The sequence below is a fragment of the Rhodamnia argentea genome, chromosome 9 (assembly GCF_020921035.1).
Source record: "Rhodamnia argentea isolate NSW1041297 chromosome 9, ASM2092103v1, whole genome shotgun sequence".
Taxonomy (NCBI): domain Eukaryota; kingdom Viridiplantae; phylum Streptophyta; class Magnoliopsida; order Myrtales; family Myrtaceae; genus Rhodamnia; species Rhodamnia argentea.
The window spans coordinates 13,986,046-14,005,725 of NC_063158.1; the positions used below are offsets into that span (position 1 = coordinate 13,986,046).

A 19,680-nucleotide genomic window follows, 5' to 3' on the forward strand; every position below is an offset into this window, starting at 1 on the left:
GTCGGCGAAAATACCCTGAATCGTCCATGGCTAGTTGATTGTTGCCATTTACTAATTTTTGCGAGCTTTTATAATTTTTTTAGAAGATAATTTCCTACAAGGACGAAATCGCCGGGCCGGAGTCTGGGCCGGTGGTGGGGAGGGGCGGCAGGGGGTAGGGCGGTGGTGGTGGCCCCCGCTCGGCGTTATGACTGTCGAGCGGGTTCTGCTCGGCACTTAGACTGCCGAGCAAACCCCAAATCGGTAATTAAGTTTTTTTTTCCCTTATTTGGTAAATATAATTTTTTTTTTATGCAATTTGAAAAAAAAGCCCCCAAACTGTCCCTAGAAAGACCTTCTATGTTTAGTGGGGCCGGAAACTTCCTCATTCTTGCTCGACCAATCCTCATCCCGTTGTCACAAGCCGGAATGTCGAACGGAGACTCCAAAGGCGGCACCTGGCTGCGGTTGTGGCCTGTTAAAGAAGCGAATGATGCAATTCCTAGAGCTACTACAATGCTGCTTGTCATAGCAATCGCAGCTCTTAGTTTTTTTCTCTTTGTTCAGTGGAAGGAAAAATGGGATGGCTCCATTGCCACCAGGGCCGCGAGGGGTGCCGTTCCTCGGGTACCTCCCATTCCTAGGGACCGAGCTCCACCAGAAATTTGCCGAATTGACCGAGACCGACTTCACCAATCGGGATCTGAACATCGCACAAACCACTGGGTCATACGGCCGAAGGGACATTACCTTCTCAAGCCAGGGACCTTATTGGAGGAATCTTCGCAAGCTGTTCGTACGGCAGATGATGAGCAACGCGAGCCTCGAAGCGTGTTACATTTTGAGAAGGCGAGAGGTTAGGAAAGGTCGGAGCGATCTGTACAAAAAATCCGGGGTGCTGGTAGATATCGGCGAGTCGGCACTTCTGTTCTTGATTAACGTGACAATGGCGATGCTATGGGGAGGGACGCTAAGGGGAGAGAAAACTGAAGCCGTGGGCACGGAGTTTCGGAAGGTGGTGGCCAAATTCATGGTGCTCGCAGGTAGCCCGAATATTTCGGACTTTTTCCCAGCACTCGCTCGGCTTGACCTGCAAGGAGTTGAAAGGGACATGAAAAGGGTGCATCACTGGCTTGATGCTTTTATGCAGTCTGCTATCGATTGTGCCACTGAAGGAAGAACAAATGAACTGTTCAAGCAGGACGGAGAACCTAAAGGCAATGAAGAAAAAAAGGACTTTTTGCAGATTTTCCTGGACATGGAGATGGATCTTGAAGATAACCAGTCACCCATTGACAAGAATAGAGCACTCAAAGCCATTCTTATGGTGAGTTTATTAAGCTAGGTGACTAGTTCTTCAGGCAGCATCTTATACATTAGTGAAACAAACATAGCAAAGTTGATATAATACAACGGCATTTCAATTATTTTGTGCTTTTCGTATGAAGTTGGTCTTATCATTTCAAGATTGGAATCTCTTTGCATACCTCCTGCTTCCTAACTTAGACTGGGTCCAACCTTGCCCTTTAAATCACGAAAAGCTGCATATTTCGCTTAGAACGTCGATTCGTCTCTATTACAGTGCTTCATAATGTGTTCAGCTTTATCTAAGATGACAGCAACTTACTCTTTGTGATGACACTTTGAATTTGAGGAATAGGACATCGTGGTTGGCGGAACCGATACGATTTCGACAACGGTCGAGTAAGTGACCGGATCTTTGCAATTATTGGGACACGAAATTATCAGAAAAAAATAAATAAAAGAGAAGCAATAAAGGACACGATAGATTTATGTGTTTCGGCTCGAGTGTAGGAACTTACGTTCACGGAGAGAGCCATTCACGGAGAGAGCCAATCACCAATAATCTACTAATAAATTGGAGAATTACAGAATTACGGTAGCTCACACACTCGAGTGCATCTTTCAACTTAACTTGTTTGTTCCCATCATGCTTTGGGTTATGAAAACTGACCGGATCTTTGCAATTATCGGGACACGAAATTATTAGAAAAATAAAATAAAAGAGAAGCAATAAAGGACACAATAGATTTATGTGTTTCGGCTCGAGTGTAGGAACTTACGTCCACGGAGAGAGCCAACCGCCAATAATCTACTAATAAATTGGAGAATTACAGAATTACGGTTGCTCACACACTCGAGTGTTTCCCAGCCCTAATTTATACTCAAATCCAAAGTGTTTAGCCTCATGTAATTTCTCGAAAATAAATCACGAGAATTACCTCACCACTAAACCGCCTCTTTTGGATTTGTAACTCTACACGAACTCCTCTCCATTGGGCAATTAGTGAGAGGGAGCTCAACTTGTAGTTTATTTTACAGAGAGCTAGACTTTGCATGTGAAGTCGTGATTATGTTTCCAATGCGGAAGGAGACAAAGACACAAGCTCGCACGCCTTCCTTATTCCCTCTGACTATCCTAAAATTTCCGCCGTAGAGAGCTCCAAGGGATAATAAGAGTTAACAACCAAAGGCCAAAAGCAACAACTCTCTGCATGTTCACGTGAAATGGCCTTTGAAGAAAGAAATTTTGGGATTTTTTTTTTCCCTTATGGAGTTGGTCAAGATATTGTGACCAACCTGGACGGCTCCGTCGCACTTTTGAAATCGTTCGGATCAATCTGCATCCTCCAATTCAGATTGTGTCTCGTGCACGAGCTCAAACTCGACGCATATACTATAATGCTTTGCTTGAAGATTCCCTATATCTTATTTAATTCGATTTTATTCATCTGCTGAGAAAGAGAAACTTTAATTATTGGTTGTCAATACCAACATATTTTAGTTGGGAAAAGTACCAAAAAAGTTATAAATCTATTGTATTGATACTAATTCAATCTTAAAACTTTCAATTGGACCAATTTTGTCCTAAACCTTTTCGCATTACTACCAATTCAGTCCATTCTGCCAATTTTGATCAGAAATTAATGACATAGACACTGGTGGTGCCACATAGGATGGTCGGCGGTGACATTGATATTTTTTAATAATATTTTCTAAAAATTATTTTTTTAATTATTTTCCCTTAAACTTTGGCTTTGGCTGGCGATGGTTGCCGGTAACGCTGGCCAGCCAAAGTTTAAGGGAAAAAAAAAAAAAAAAAAGTATAATTTTTTTTATTGGCGTTCCTATATCATAATTGAAAATTATGGAAGCTACTTATGAAATGGAAAGTTACATACAATAATTGTTTCTGTGAGTCTGTAACTAGAACCATTGACTTGCCTTACCGGCCTTTCCCGTATCATGAATCAGAGACCAGACAGTTCCAAGAAGGACCTTCTACGTTTAGGGTGGCTGGCAACTTCCTCATTCTTGCTCCCCCTGTCCTCTTCGCGTAGTCACAAGCTGAAATGTCCAAGGGAGACTCCGACGGCCCCCGGCCACGGTTGCGGCATGCTAAAGAAGCGAATGATGCAATTCCTAGAGCTGCTACAACGCTGCTTGTCATAGCAATCGCAGCTCCCAGTTTTTCCACTTCGTTCAGGAGGTGGAAAAATTGCAACCGCTACATGGCCGCTAAGGACTTGAGGCATGCCGTTCCTCGAATTCCTCCCATTCCTAGCGACCAACCTCGCTGGAAATTCGCCGAGCTGGCCTAGACCTGCGGCCATATCTACAAACTCCAGCTGGGAAGCGAGTTTTATGTAATTTCACCCAAACTGTGTCCATGAAATATCTTTCGGATATCGATGAGTCCATCGACAAAGTTGTCAAGGACTTTGATTTTAAGTGGGAAAGTAAATAACAAAGAATTTAAAGCTACACAAAGTGGAAGCAATCTCGTCTAGTCATTTATATTGAGGAAAAGTAAGAATTTACAAGTGGTTATTCAATTTGAAAAGATAACTCGCTAATCTTGTCACCGCAACAAATAACTTCCTTCTGTTATCTGCTGTTACAACAAGCTACATTATCCACAATTTCCTAATATCTGGGAACACTTACCTAAAAGAAGCTACATATCCGGAAGTATCGCTATTCGGAAGTTATATGTCGATGTCAATGACTTCATCTCCAATGAAGGTTCTCATCAGTCACTGGCGTTTGTTCTTGATAACTTTCTTGACGAGTCATTGACTATTTTTTTCGTCGATGATATATGTTGTTCACGAAACTCTGTTATTATCGATTAAGTATGTCACTTGACGACAAAAGGGTGTGACATTCCCTGGGCTATCATTGTTGCTACCCTCTTCTTTTGTACTTCATTAATTGACTTTCATTTAATTAAGACGAAATTTAATAAAAATAGACCCCTCTTTCTTTATATAACATGAACATATCATGTAAGTTAAGCGCCTTTCTCAATAAAATATATAATAGCATGAATATTTAAATTCATTTGATTATCTGTCGGATAATAAAATTCCACTTGCCAAAAATCTCTTCCTTCTCTTTGGGATTGAATATCGATTTTAACGATTCGTAAATGGCTCATTGGGAGAGAGTAGATAAACTAGAACCCCTTAAAAACACATACGAAGTTTTCACCTCATACGGCTGGAGAAATCAAAAGATATGTCTATGTATGCAATTCTAATGTCAAATAGATTTATAAAAGTATGGAGTCAAATACCATAAACTAAGAAGAACTTCCGGGAGTTACGAAGGAGACTTGGAACTCATATTGGTGTCGCAACGCTCCTCGAGTTTAGGGGTATTGAATGAGGTGAGCCAATGGCCCTCGATTAAGCGCGGGCTCTCCAAGCCTATACCTCACCAGATGTTGGATTTTATTTTAAGTTTTGAATAACCTAAGGAATTTTGGGAGTTGCTACTAGCCTTTTTTGGAAATGGCTAGAAACCAAACGAGACACGAGAGTTTTGTCTTATTTACTATGCAACCAGAGATTATTAAGTCGGAGGACTAATTAACACCCCTCGAGTACCTGTATCTGTTGATGGCTATGTTCGTATATATATAACAAAAGTACAATACAGAATGAAGATACAAAATTGAAATTACTAACCAGATTGAAAAAGCAAACGCAGCAATCAGAATATTGATCCAAGCCCAACGAATTTCGATGTGTCCTTAAGACAAATTTGTCCCCTCAATTTGGTACCCGAGGACGTCGGACAATTGTCTCCCAGGATAGAACGGATTGCGTCCCTTTGAATCGGCACTTATTCAAAGGGCTCCGGCAAACTTAACTTTGTGGAATAGGATCGCACAGAATGAAAAATGAGGGTGCAGATTTCGGGAAAAAAATGAAGTTACTCGAAAATGAAACTACTTCGAAGACTATTTATATTGAAAGTTTGAGAAAAAACAAAGAGGCACGAAGCTTGGGTCCGGATGATGGTTAACATAACCGAATATAACTTCTTCTTGAACAGACATAACTCTTCAAAAGAATTTCCGAACGAACGCATCTGTTCGTTTAAGGACAAATGTCCAACAGTTATGTTAAGTGTCTATTCGGTAAAATAAACAAATGGGCAAATAAAAAAAAATTAAATGGAATAAGAGAACCCAAGCCCGGGCCCGAACCGAACCGAGCCGAGCAGGACGGACGGCAGCGGTGGCGCGCGCGTGTGGGCCGAAATCCATTTGTGTAGGTCCTCCCTCCTCCACAAAAGTGGGGTGCCCCTTGGGGCCCAAACCCATTTGTGAGGTTCCACTTAATAAACCCATCTCCCATCTACCTCTCATCCTATGTGGGACTCCCACATTTCCTTCTCATTCACCCTTAGAGGGATAAAATCCCCAACAATCCCCCACATGAATGAGATATTCAGACATCACGACTCTTCATATATGCATGAAATGCAATGTGCGATTATTCCTTGAGAAATAGTTACATCGGGATAAGTAGTCCGAAACTTTGAACTTTCCCTAGTGAAACCTATCGGACTTACTCGGTCAATCGGTAGACTTGATGTCTTTGAACCGTCGACCTTTGGTGTAAGCCTAGACAATAAAAATCACATAACTTTCTCTCGAACAAAGTTAGTTCTCACTGTTGTGTTCGTTTTGGCCATGAACACCGCTCGGTCTCATGAGTGTTTTAGAGAATTTGGCCTTTTCAATTCTCACAGAAGCGGCCCTCACTTCACACTCACATAGGTAATTTCTGAACATATAGTATATCATATACTCAATTCGGAATCATTAAAAGCTTTTCGCTTAACCTTCACATATTAGTACTGTCTTCATCTAGGAATGAGTAATAAATTACAATACTCTACACGGTCTTCATAACTTGGTTGTCCCTTTGAACCTAGATCTTGGGATCTCCAGTCAACAAGGTAGGGTATCCGCTATGAGGACTTATTTATAGGCCTTAAACCCATTCCTTTCGATGTTTTCACAATTATCTCTCTAGTTAGGCCTTTTGTTAATGGATCCGCAATATTATCTTTTGACTTCACATAGTCAATTGTGATAATTCCACTAGAAAGAAGTTGTCTTACAGTATCATGTCTTCGACGAATATGTCGAGACTTACCGTTATACATGACATTCCTTGCCCTTCCTATTGCCGCTTGACTATCACAATGTATACACACGGCTGGCACTAGTTTGGGCCAATTAGGAATATCTTCCAGAAAGTTCCGAAGCCACTCTGCTTCTTCACCGGCTTTATCCAAAGCTATAAATTCTGATTCCATAGTTGATCTAGCAATACAAGTTTGTTTGGATGATTTCCATGACATCGCTGCCCCACCAAGTGTGAATACATATCCACTTGTCGATTTTGTGTCTTTAGTGCCAGTTATCCAATTTGCATCACAGTATCCCTCAAGTACCGCTGGATACTCTGTATAATGCAAAGCATAATCTTGAGTATGCTTCAAGTAGCCCAATACACGCTTCATAGCTTTCCAATGATTTTCATTTGGACTAATTGTAAATCGGCTTAGCTTGCTTACCGCGCAAGCTATGTTTGGTCTAGTGCAGTTCATGACATACATTAAACTGCCTAGTATACTTGCATACTCATTTTGAGCCTTGCTTTCACCGGTATTCTTTGAAAGATGTAGATTAATATCTAGCGGAGTCTTTCTTGGTACGATGTCTAGATTCTTGCACTTTTCAAAAATATTTTTTATATAGAGAGATTGTGATAGTGCTAATCCTTCAGATGTTTTGAGGATTTTAATTCCTAAAATAACATCCGCAACCCCCATGTCTTTCATATCAAATTTGCTTGTGAGCATGCGTTTGGTCGTCTTGACGACCTCACTATCGCTACCCATTATAAGCATGTCGTCTACATAGAGACATAAAATGACAAAGCTATTATGAGTACTCTTAACATATACACATTTATCGCACTCATTAATCTTGAAACCATTCGACAACATAACTTGGTCGAATTTAGCATGCCATTGTTTTGGTGCTTGTTTCAAGCCATATAGTGACTTGATAAGCCGACATACTTTATTCTCTTGTCCCGGAACAATGAACCCTTCAGGTTGCTGTAAATATATTTCTTCTTCCAGATCCCCATTTAGAAAAGCTGTTTTGACATCCATTTGATGAATTTCAAGTCTATATAAGGCTGCTATAGCAATTAACATCCGTATAGATGTAATTCTCGTGACAGGTGAATAAGTGTCAAAATAATCCAAACCTTCACGTTTTCAGTAACCTTTTACGACAAGCATAGCCTTATACTTATCAATAGTACCATCCGCTTTCATTTTCCTCTTAAATATCCACTTACATTGTAATGGTTTATTGCCAGGAGGAAGGTCAACCAATTCCCAAGTATGATTTGACAAGATGGATTCAACTTCACTATTGATAGCTTCTTTCCAGAGCGAGGCTTCTGGAGATGTCATAGCTTCCTTATATGTCCGAGGTTCATTCTCTAACAAATATGTCAGAAACTCGGGTCCAAAAGACGTAGAAGTCCTTTGCCTTTTACTACGTCTAGGTTCATCCTCCATTGGATCACTTCTAGATGTAGTATCTCGAGACCTCTTATTATTTTCAATTGGCTCATATACTATGTTATATGGAAATATATTTTCAAAGAACGAAGCGTCCCTTGATTCAATGATCGTATTAACATGTATATCTGGGATCTCTGATTTGTGAACAAGAAAACGATATGCATTGCTATTTTGAGCATATCCGATAAAAATACAATCAACAGTCTTTGGTCCTATTTTAACCTTTTTAGGCTTAGGAACCGCAACCCTAGCCAAACACCCCCACACTTTAAGATAATTCAGGTTAGGCATTCTGCCTTTCCATTTCTCATAGGGAGTTTGTTTTGTCTTTTTGTGGGGTACTCTATTTAAAATAAGATTTGCTGTCAAGACAGCTTTCCCCCACAAATTCTGCGGTAAACCTGAGCTGTTTAACAATGCATTCATTGTTTCCTTTAAGGATCGATTCTTTCTTTCCGCCACACCATTCGATTGCGGTGTATAAGGGGCGGTAGTTTGGTGAACGATACCGAACTCAGTACAAATTTCCTCAAAAGGAAATTCATATTCACCTCCTCTATCACTTCTTAACACTTTTATTTTCTTATTCAACTGATTTTCAACTTCAGATTTATAAGTTCTAAAAGCATTCACAGCTTCATCCTTACTACTAAGTAGATAGATATAGCAATATCTCGAACAGTCATCTATAAACGTGATAAAGTATTTCTTACCACCTCTAGAAGGTATTGCTTTCATATCACAAATATCTGTATGTATTAAATCTAAAGGTTCCGTAACTCTATTATCTACGGAATGGAAAGGAGGCTTAGAAAACTTAGATTCAACACATACTTGGCACTTTTCACTTGGACAATCAAACTTCGGCAATAGTCCCATACTAATTAATTTCTTTATCGACTTATAGTTAACGTGTCCTAGTCTAGCATGCCAAATATTAGGAGACTCCAGCACATAAGTAGAAGCGACTTTATTCATATCATCTTTGGTTACAACGGTCATTACATTCAACTTGAACAAACCATCACTCGGATAACCCTTTCCTACATACATCTCATTTTTGGAGAGTACAAACTTATCGGATACAAAAACCAACTTGAAGCCATTCTTACTAAGGAGAGATCCAGACACTAAATTCTTGCGAACATCTGGCACATGCGGAACATTATTTAGTGTCACAATCTTTCCAGATATCATCTTCAGAGCAATCTTTCCGACACCTTCAACCTTAGAGGTTGATGAATTACCCATATAGAGTTTTTCATCACCCCCCATAGTTGTGTAGGACGAGAACATCGATCCGTTCGCACGGATATGACGAGTTGCTCAAGTATCAATCCACCACTCCTTGGGGTTTCCCATCATATTACACTCGGATATCATAGCATTCAGATTGATATCGTCAACACCATTGGAAATCTCTTCCACCACATTTGCCTGAGTTTTCTGTCTTTTCTTGGCTCTGCAATCTTTGGCTCGATGTCCGGGCTTTCCACAGTTAAAGCATTTGCCAACAAACTTTTTCAGACCTTGGGTGAATCCCTCTCCGGACTTGCTAGGCATTTTCCTCTTCTTGTTGGGATTCAATCTTTCTTCGACAACATTGGCCCTTGAGACCTCCAGATTTTTTCCAACTTTCTTCTCGGAAGATCTATTATCTTCCTCTATCCTCAACCGAACAATCAAGTCTTCAAGTGACAATTCCTTTCTCTTGTGTTTGAGATAATTTTTGAAATCTCTCCGGGACGGTGGCAGTTTTTCAATGAAGGTAGCCACTTGAAATGACTCACTTAGAGTCATTCCTTCAGCATGAATATCATGCATAATCACTTGAAGCTCTTGAACCCGACTTAATACGGTCTTTGAATCAACCATCTTGAAGTCCAGAAATTTATCGACAATGAATTTCTTCAGTCCGGCATCTTCAGTTTTATATTTCTTGTCCAGACTATCCCATAACTCCTTAGCCATTTTTAGTGGACTATAGACGTTATATAGTGTATTATCCAGACCGTTGAGGACATAATTGCGACACAGGAAATCAGAATGCTTCCATGCGTCTACTGCAGCAAACCTTTCCTTGTCTACCTCTCCTTCATCCAACTTAGGAGCATCCTCATTGAGGAACCTTGCCAAGTTCAATGTCGTAAGATAGAACAACATTTTTTGTTGCCATCTCTTGAAATCTATACCATTGAACTTTTCTGGCTTTTCTCCGTGATTCGGAATAGGATTGACCGGCGTCGAAGTTGAAGCCATTTCTATTATACAACAAATCACGGAATGATAATTATAAAACACAAACGAGTACTAACAAAATAAACAAGCAACAGTCTCGGCACAAAACAGAAAAATAATACCGTGATTATGTTAGTTGCTCGGCAAGAATTGAACTAAGTGACAATGGACTATTAAATATGTTAAGTGCACGAGAACAGAGATTCACCGGAACGAAAATCAATCTAATGAGGAATTATACGTCGAAGACAGAATGAGAAACAAATAGATTGATATTGAACGATGCAATAGAATTTTCGACAAAACATATGTGCACTAATTCTGATTCAGAACTGCCATGATATAGTAATGGAGGACAGAATATTTTCAACAAAAAATATCATACAACAGGCTTGCACACGACACAATAATGGTTGAACAGAATACTTTCACTAAAAATATTATACGAACTAAGCACAATGATCATGAATGAACGAAAACAAATTTGTCTTAAGATTGTTGATGGCTATGTTCGTATATATATATAACAAAAGTACAATATAGAATGAAGATACAAAATCGATTACTAACCAGATTGAAAAAGCAAACGCAGCAATCAGAATATTGATCCGAGCCCAACGAATTTCGATGTGTCCTTAAGACAAATTTGTCCCCTCAATTTGGTACCCGAGGACGTCGGACAATTGTCTCCCAGGATAGAACGGATCGCGTCCCTTTGAATCGGCACTTATTCAAAGGGCTCCGGCGAACTTAACTTTGTGGAACGGGATCGCACATAATGAAAAATGAGGGTGCAGATTTCGGGAAAAAAATGAAGTTACTCGAAAATGAAACTGCTTCGAAGACTATTTATATTGAAAGTTTGAGAAAAAACGAAGAGGCACGAAGGTCCAACAGTTATGTTAAGTGTCTATTCGGTAAAATAAACAAATGGGCAAATAAAAAAAATTAAATGGAATAAGAGAACCCAGGCCCGAACTGAGCCGGACGGACGGCGGCGGCGGCGCGCGCGCGTGGGCCGAAATCCATTTGTGTAGGTCCTCCCTCCTCCACAAAAGTGGGGTGCCCCTTGGGGCCCAAACCCATTTGTGAGGTTCCACTTAATAAACCCATCTCCCATCTACCTCTCATCCTATGTGGGACTCCCACATTTCCTTCTCATTCACCCTTAGAGGGATAAAATCCCCAATAGTAACTAGGTGAGATTGTTCATCTAAGTGATCAAACACGTTATCAATTATGATCCTAAAGATCTTCGAGTTGTTATAATCGTAAGGGTAGTTCTATCTTTGAAACAATGAAAAGAAACATCCAATTTATTTAAAGTGCAGGAATGAACATCTAAATATTTAAAGCTCAAAGTAAAAGAGCAGAAAAAGTCAATCAGTTAATAAAGGAAATGGACGAAGGAGAATGTGACCATCATATGAATAATCACCTTTTAGCAAGGAAGATCATGAGGCTCAGTTACCTTCAGCTGACTATGGAAACTGAATGCATTTAACATGAAAGTTACTGCCACTGGTACCGAATTTGTGGAGATGAGATTAATGCTCCACAAAATGAACTTCATTAAATGTCCGAAGCATGGCCATTCTCTATGTGGGGCATTGATATAATTGGGCCAATTAATCTTAAAGCATAGAATGGACATCAATTCATCCTAGTGGCTATAGAGTACTTTACGAAGTGGATTGAAACTAACTCGTATGTTAATGTTATTGCAAAAGAAAAAAAAAACGTGGCTAAACTCATTCACAGCAATATTATTGCTTGTTATGGAGTTCCAAAAACAATCTTCACTGATAATTGCTCGAACTTGAACAACAAGATCATGGACGAATTGTTCGATGAATTTCGAATTTATTGATTGAATTCTTTGCCATACCACCCACAAATAAATGGAGCACTAGAAGCGGCAAATAAGAATATATAAAGAAGATCTTGGACTTAAGTACACTATAAGTGTTAAAACTTGTGTACGACGCTCACTTTAGTGTCAAAACTTTCAAAATGACTAGAAGCGGCAAATAAAAATATATAAAGAAGATCTTGGACTTAAGTACACTACAAGTGTTAAAACTTGTGTACGACGCTCACTTTAGTGTCAAAATTTTCAAATGATCACTTAAGTGCTAACTTTTTTGAAAAATGATCACTTTGGTGCCAAAACTTTCAAAATGATCACTTCGGTGCCAACTCCGGCAAGCCACGTCAGCTCAAATATTAATAAAAAAAAAAAGGCTACGTTGGATTTCCGGCGAGACACGTTAGCTCAAATTGGAGTTGGCATTAAAGTGGTCGTTTTTAAAAAAAGTTGGCACTTAAGTGATTGTTTTGAATGTTTTGGTACTAAAGTGAGCGCCGTACACAAGTTTTGGCACTCGTAGTGTACTTTAACCGAAGATCTTGTAAAAAAAGGCTGACGACTATCGTGATTGGCATGAAAGGCTTCCATATGCATTGATGACATATTGGACCACAATTTGTACTTCAACCGAGGCAACCCCTTTTTATTATTATATGATATGGAAGCAGTTTTACCAGTGGAAGTGAAAGTTCCTTCACTGAGGGTTCTTTCACTGTTGAAACTCTCTAATGCTATAGGCAATAAACAATTGGTTATGAGTTGGTAACGGGAATTGAACTCTATGAGATCTAATGTGCCATTGTTCCTCAATAGCTTTGTGGTAGAGCGGCTGACTGTTAATTGATTGGTCATAAGTTCGAATCCTACTTTGGGAGATATGAATCATTTGAAATTAACGTCATTTCTAATTAAAGAATTCATAATGAAAGGGTTCTCTTTGACCGTTAAGAGTAGGTAGCCCTTTCATTCCCTTTTTCTTAGTTTCTATAGCATTTTACTCTCATGAAATTGCATTTTGTTCTTGGATATTTGGAAATCACAATTAACATCTTGATGTAGGTTTTGGATAACCATGTGTTCCATAGTCCTAGAATGGGGCCATTTATAACTAGCCAATTAAAAATTATTATATGTATTAGCACCAGCAAGTGCATCAAAGAAGCAACTATTGATTCTCTCGAGAAGCCACAATTATCGTGAGCAAACATATTAACGACAAGGAACGCTTTTTTTTTTATTTTTATGCAGCTAATATTTTCACTTGCTCTATTATTTTCACCAAGCATGATTGAGGAAGAGTTACGGGGAATGAAAATATATATATACATATTAGGGCATACAATATTTCATTTTTCGGACCTTAAAGAGAAATCATAAATAATAAAAAAAACGGAACGGCATTTAATTTCGACAAAAGACCCACACCCTAAATTTCATAGCCTTGTGGCCCAAATGGGTCAGCATTGATTTAATATTCCTTCGTCAGACATACTTGTTCTTTTATCTCTTCGGATTCAGGACAGTGTCCACCACCACCAAGAGCAGTGTGAAATGAATCACATTCCGGGGAAAATAGGCAAGCTAAGAGGAACCTGCTATCCTGCCTGTCACAAAGGTGACATGATTTCAATAACTAAGCCTGCTTGAGAGGATTCTCGAATTTGGATCTTTTACTATGACATTTGCACTATTTACCTGCTAGCGATCTATCAAAATGGGTCATAAACTCATTTCTTAACCTATATTTCATGGTCTTGATTGTTACATGGACAAGTTATATTCAATAAATGAGCTATAAAAAGGTTTAGATGGCAAAGCCCAAATTAGTATGGGTGTCAAATGGGTACACAATTTACTTAGATCCAACCCTTTTCTATGACTCTATATTCTCTCTCTCTCTCTCTCTCTCTCTCTCTCTCTCTCTCTCTCTCTCGCTCAAACTGTGCTCTCACCTTAGTTTGGTTCTGAATTTTCCTAAATTGGGTTAAATATAAAAGTGGTATAATAATATTGGTTAGGTCAAATCGGGTATGAGTTGAGTCGGATATAGATCACTAAATTTGTGTTACATAAAAATGTGCAAAATGGGTTAAATGGATCAATTTGAGTTTGATCAATTTCAACTCATCTAAAACATGATCCTACTTACCTATTTGATAGGTCTACTTTCTAAAAAAAAGGTGCATTTCACAAGGCAGACGATAGGACCATAAAGTACGGTGCTTGGTTCCTAATAGGATTGTTCAGCTAAAAAAAAACTGAAAAAATACAAACAAATTGGGATATGTTCACTGGAACTCCTAAAATTTGTCATAAAAGTCTTGCAACTTGTAAAAAATGTAATTAAGTCCTGCAACTTGTCAAATTGGTACAATCAAGTCTTTCTATTAACTTCGTCCAACTTGACTTATTGGAAATGCTAATGTGGCCTTTTTTAATATTTTCTCTTTCTTACGTGATAATGACACGGCCAAAATGATGCGGTTTTGGATCAAATCTAATATTCATAGAAGTTTCATTTAAATAAAATAAAAACCTAAAAAAATAAAAATAAAAAATAAGCCAAAAATTAGTAGTTGGAAACCAAGTGGTAAGAATACAAAGCCCTCGCCGCTATGCCCCGCCATTGCCGAGAAGGGCCCACGATGGGAAAATTGCCGCAGGGCCGGTGACCCTTGTTGATTGCATGAAAATGCCTATAGGCCCTCGGCTAGAGGTTGCGAGGGTTATCGGCCCTTGCCTAATTCTGATCGACGAACCCCACTAGCGAGTGTTTTGGCGGCCCACGGCTAGATCCGGGTGAGGGGGTGCAGGCCTTTGCTTGCGATCGGCGAGGATCATTGAGCCGGGCCTTCTCGACAATGATGGAGTGGCGGCCCTGGATTCTAACTCACTTTTTGTTTTTGAATTTTAATTTTAAATTATTTTTTATTTGATATAAACAAAATTTGTATAAAAAAATCATATTTGGAGGAAAATGACGTTGTTTCGACCTTATGTTTCATGTTTTAGTTACGTCATCATCACATAGGAGAGGGAAAATATTAGAAGAAGCAACGTTAGCATTTTTCGTTAGTCAATTTGGACAAAGTTAATGGAATGACTTGATGTGACGTCTTTATCATTAGAGCTCTAACGCCCCAGGCCGTTGTCCAACACTAATTACGAGCTTACACTAATTACGAGCTTTGATTTAATCTTGTATTATAGATAATTAATGGGCGCAGGCAAAAGCTAAACCAATTAGAAACAAACAGGGGCCATACAATCACATACAAGTGTATGCAGAAAAGAAATGGCAGGCACTTCTAAAGGGTATGGTCTTAGTAGGGTTCAGTATCATACACCAGCAGTAAGATCATTTAACGAATTGTTTTATAATATTTTATATGTAACTGTAAAATAAGTTATGTACATCTTCTGTTATTTAAACATAACACAAGAATACACTGAGATGATTCAAGGGAAGTCTATGCCGAGTACTACTTGCCATCTCCGTCAGCAGCCCCGAAATCGTCACTTTCGATTGCAGCCAGAAGAACCTACATAGCTGAAAAAAGCTTAGCAACAAGGGGTGAGCGAAGGCTTGGCAAGAAATATGTCTAACCAAATGACTAAACTATCTATTTCTCATTCGATTAAGCAAAATGACAGCTCGACGCCAACCAAGACTTCACATGCATACTATACGCACAAGACCGATAAGAGATAAACATGAGACAACTCCCAAGACAAATAAACATGAAACTCGTTGACGAACTCCACGCATCATAAACAAAGACCTCGCAATGGACGCCACATGTATGATCATGCATCTGACCAGTTGTTTAATTTCCACTTTTGAACAGAGTACCACAGGACATAGGCCATTATTATATAAGGGACACATGCCTCATTTATCGTTCCAAGGGATACTAATCTCGATTATGAGGGATACACACCTCAACTTTTCGTCCATGGGACAACGGCCATGGGAATCATGAGGGATACGGGCCTCAATTTCTCCCCAACTCTAAGGCTTTCGAGGGACATAGGCCTCAAGTATTCTATTCCAACAAGACATGGGCCATTGATTTCCCGATTTTCACTCAGGCTGTTACGAGGTGTTATCTGGACATAGGCGGATATTATATCGTCTATGATGGGACATAGGTAGACAGGACCTCGGGTCTTTAGTCGGATTCGGGATAAGTACATCATGAGTGCTATAATTTGTGTACGGCGTTCACTTGAGTACCATAACTTTCAGAACGTTCACTTAAGTGCCATAACTTTCAAAAATCGTTCACTTGAGTGCCACGTTGGAGCAATATCATGCACTTGAGTGCTACAGTAATCTAACTTGTGGAATTTCTGATTTCCACACTTGATTGCACAAATTCGACAAGTTTTTTTTAGGACTTGATTGTATTTTTTGCAAGTTTTAGGCTTGAAATGCATTCTCGTGACAAGTTTTAAAATTTCTAGTGCACATATCCCAAAAAGATGCATGACCCAAAATAACTATAGTAAAATTCGTAAATTGATCCGTAAAATTGTTGAGCTCCTCGTATCAATTAGATCTCAGATTTTATTTGGTTCCTTGGTATATAGTTAAATACTGTTAGAATTATTTTGGCTTATATAAAATTGCGGACAGAGAAATTTATTTAATCCAAAACGGGAGCAGAATTCTTGGTATGTATATATTGCGTTTCGTTTTTTCAATTGATTTTTCATATTGAGAAAATGGAAGTGTATACATTATTTTGTGGTTTTGCTGGGTTACGCATGCACCGTCATCATCTCATCTTGTTTTTGGATGCACACTCTAATAAGATGAGTGAGACATAGATGTACAAAGAGAATAATAATCCCGTAGACAAACATCTGGAATACTTTGATGTAAGGCGGATTAGGGACGATACGTGGAACTTAGTCAATAAAAAAAAACAAATAATGAATTGAACTTGTTGAAAAAGGATGAAAATTTGACCAACAAAATTAATTAATATTGAGTAGTTTTGCGTTCGCAATCCTTGCTGTTTTGTCCACAACTAAAAATTAGGGACTGTTTTTTTTTCAGAAATAGTGGGTCTGCATCAAACATCGAGTTACGGTGATACAATGAATTTTTGTGAACCAGTCCGTTATGTGAACCACTCCAAAAGTTTCTAGCGATAAATGGAAACAAGCCCAAAGCTTGTGACACGGGTCGAGGTTTTCGTGCCCCAACCAATCGTACAGATGGCCGAGATGATCCCCAAGACTTGCTGTGTCTTGGTCCCCTACGGTTTATCTAGGGTTTTCTACTATGATTTTTAGAAGGTTTTCAGGAACGGGCGAGTCAGTAATTGTACGTTGTTTTGGAACCTTCCTACTTAATGTCGATGGTTAGGAAGATAAGAGGTGCAATCTTAACTGTTAGGTTAGATGGAGATCTACGGTTGTAATTCGAGGGCCTATCCTATATAAGGAGGCATCCTCCTTGTCATTTGATCGTCCACAAGAAATATAAACACAACCCTTCCTCCTAGAGTCTCTCCCTCTCTAACGATCCTCTCTCTACCCGATCCACGAGCATCAACTCGGTCGAGGTAATGTCTAACTCAGAAGTGGATCATATCTATGCTGTTACAGACGAGGAACTTCCCACAACAAAGCCCCGTAGGAGAAAAAGGCTAAACCAAAAAGAAGAGAAGCATCGTCGGACGTTGTGTCCGCGCTTGCCGACAAGTTCGACACGATGAGAAGAATGGTGCAAGAGTTACTCGATTGTCTTGAAGATGCTAAGGACCGTATCACCAACATGGACGAGAAGATTCGCGAAGACCTCACCATCGGACTCAACGCAGCCATAGGACCGCTACAAATGAAGGACGAAGCTCTCGAAGCGTCGATCAAAGCTTTGAAGCTGGATGTCCAAGAAAAAGACCACACCCACCAAGCTGAGATTGAAGCGCTGAAGGTGGAGATTCAAGAGCTCAAGACAGAGTTAGTCTTGTGCAAAACCAGCATATAGGTACAATCGCGACTGGTGCCCTGGCCATTCAAGCGGTGCCGAAGATAAAGGTACCCAAACTAAAAGACTTCAAAGGCGAACGATCTGCTATGGAGGTCAATAACTTTCTCTGGAGCATGGAGCAGTACTTTGATGCCGTGGGGATTCATGACGAGGAGGCGAAGGTACAAACTGCTGCTTTATATCTCTTTGATAGCGCCATATTGTGGTGGCGATTCACGGTCGATGAGGCCAGGAAAGGTACAACCGATCCCATGAGTAGTTGGGATGATTTCAAAAAGGCATTTTGGGATTACTTCTATCCCGAGTCTGCCCCAAAAGAAGCACGCAGCAAGTTCCATCACCGTAAACAGAAGGGCTCGATCCGGGAGTACATCAAGGAGTTCACCAAGCTCAAACTCCAAATCCCCAACCTGGGCGAGGAGGAGGTTCTTAGAGCATTCATGGACGGACTCAAGCAATGAGCGCAGCTCGAGCTAAAACAACAAGACATCCAAAGCCTCACAAAGGCGATATCCATGGCTGAGTCACCGGTCGACTTCAGCAAGCTTGATTCATCCAAGTCCAAGGGAAATGGAGGGAACGATTGAGACGCAGATAGCAGAGACGATGAAAACCACTCCGGCTGTGGCCGAACAAAAAATAAAGACAAAGGAAGAAAAAGAAACCGGGGAGAAAGGTCTTCCGGAAATCAACCCTACTAACATCGAGACAACAGACCTTAGAACAACTACAACAACATCAACTCGGAGGACAGGTTCAAACACCCTCTAGGAGAAGAGTGCAGGCGGCAAAAGCAAAAATTTCGCTGTGAAAAAGCACCCTTAGCCAAGATCACCAAGGACGGCGTTCAAATTTCGCTGTGAAAAAGCACCCTGAGCCAAGAGCACCGAGGACGGTGCTCAAATGGGTGGATGCGAATGACACGGGCCGAAGTTTTCGTGCCCCAACCAATTGTGTATATGGCCGAGATGATCCTCAAGACTTGCTGTGTCTTGGTCCCCTAGGGTTTGTAGAAGATATCCAGGGACAAGCGAGTCGGTAATTATATGTTGTTCTGGAACCTTCCTACTTAATGTCCGGGGTTAGGAAGATAGGAGGTGCAATCTTAGCCGTTAGGTTAGATGGATATGTACGGTTGTAATTCGAGGGCCTCTCCTATATAAGGAGGTATCCTCCTTGTCATTTGATCATCCACAAGAAATACAAATACAAAGCTTCTTCCTAGAGTCTCTTCCTCTCTAACGTTTCTCTCTCTACGCGATCCAGGTGGAATTAAGATAAAAGGCTTAGCTCGGGCGCTCCAACGATACAAAGGAAGCCCGAGTCGCCGCACGGATCGATCATGATCTCCTGGCTCGTGACACTTGTCTTGAGCCCACACAACTCGGACCAACTTTGATCTCTCTGCTTCACACCCTAAATCATAAATTCATTCTCTCTCTTGTTGCTCATGGTGAGATATCATTGTCAAGTGCTCTCACTAGATGATTCATCGCATACTTCCAACATCCATTCGAAAAGAGCAAGAAAGAGAGGCTTTGCTCCAACTTAGATAACGTGTCGGAAACCCATCTTGCTTGCTTTTTTCGTGAAAAGGTCAACGGTGCGCATGACAATATTTCTAGAGTAGAATTTCTGTTCGAGAAGTGTTTCTGAAATA

General features: G+C 40.0%; 1 pseudogene; it reads left to right on the top strand.

Annotated features, from left to right (window-relative positions):
* The first annotated feature begins 408 nt into the window (after positions 1–408).
* On the top strand, positions 409–1,687 carry LOC115726810 (annotated as a pseudogene).
* The last annotated feature ends 17,993 nt before the right edge of the window (positions 1,688–19,680 follow it).